This window comes from Gavialis gangeticus, unplaced genomic scaffold (genome assembly GCF_001723915.1).
Source record: "Gavialis gangeticus isolate Ggan-Ray unplaced genomic scaffold, GavGan_comp1, whole genome shotgun sequence".
Taxonomy (NCBI): domain Eukaryota; kingdom Metazoa; phylum Chordata; order Crocodylia; family Gavialidae; genus Gavialis; species Gavialis gangeticus.
Window position 1 is genome coordinate 1,065,145 of NW_017728975.1, and position 438 is coordinate 1,065,582.

At 41.3% G+C, this 438-nt stretch overlaps 1 protein-coding gene across 3 annotated transcripts in view; it reads right to left on the bottom strand.

Annotated features, from left to right (window-relative positions):
• The window catches only part of SPTBN1 (spectrin beta, non-erythrocytic 1), a 261,640-nt gene that overhangs the window by 54,245 nt on the left and 206,957 nt on the right, over positions 1 to 438 (bottom strand). The gene's annotated exons all lie outside the window — the stretch shown is intronic.

Sequence of the window (438 nt, forward strand, 5' to 3'; positions counted from 1 at the left end):
GGGGGGGGGGGGGGGGGGGGGGAAGGATAGGAAATGGAATAACAGTTGCCGTCAAAGCCACACCAGCAACTAGAAGTTGCCCCTGCCCCAAGCACCCAGCTATACCTGTGTCTATAATGTTTCCCCAAATTCTCTCTAGTTAAATATCTGGCCTGCATACTGCCAGAACATCAGTTAGAATTCTCTGTAATTTCACGTGCAGGAGCCTGACTCTGTATTATGGTCCAACAATGTGGATTCTGTATGTGAATAGATTCCCATGGACTTCAGTAGGATTATGAACAGATGTAGAGGTCCATTCTAGCTGCATCTAAATTATTCACCCTGGCCTTGTTTTATGTTCTTAACTGATATATTCAATGAGAATTTCTATATATACACACCTATATCAAAAGACAATCTTACAAATAAGTAATGTTTTCATACCACTTTCATATT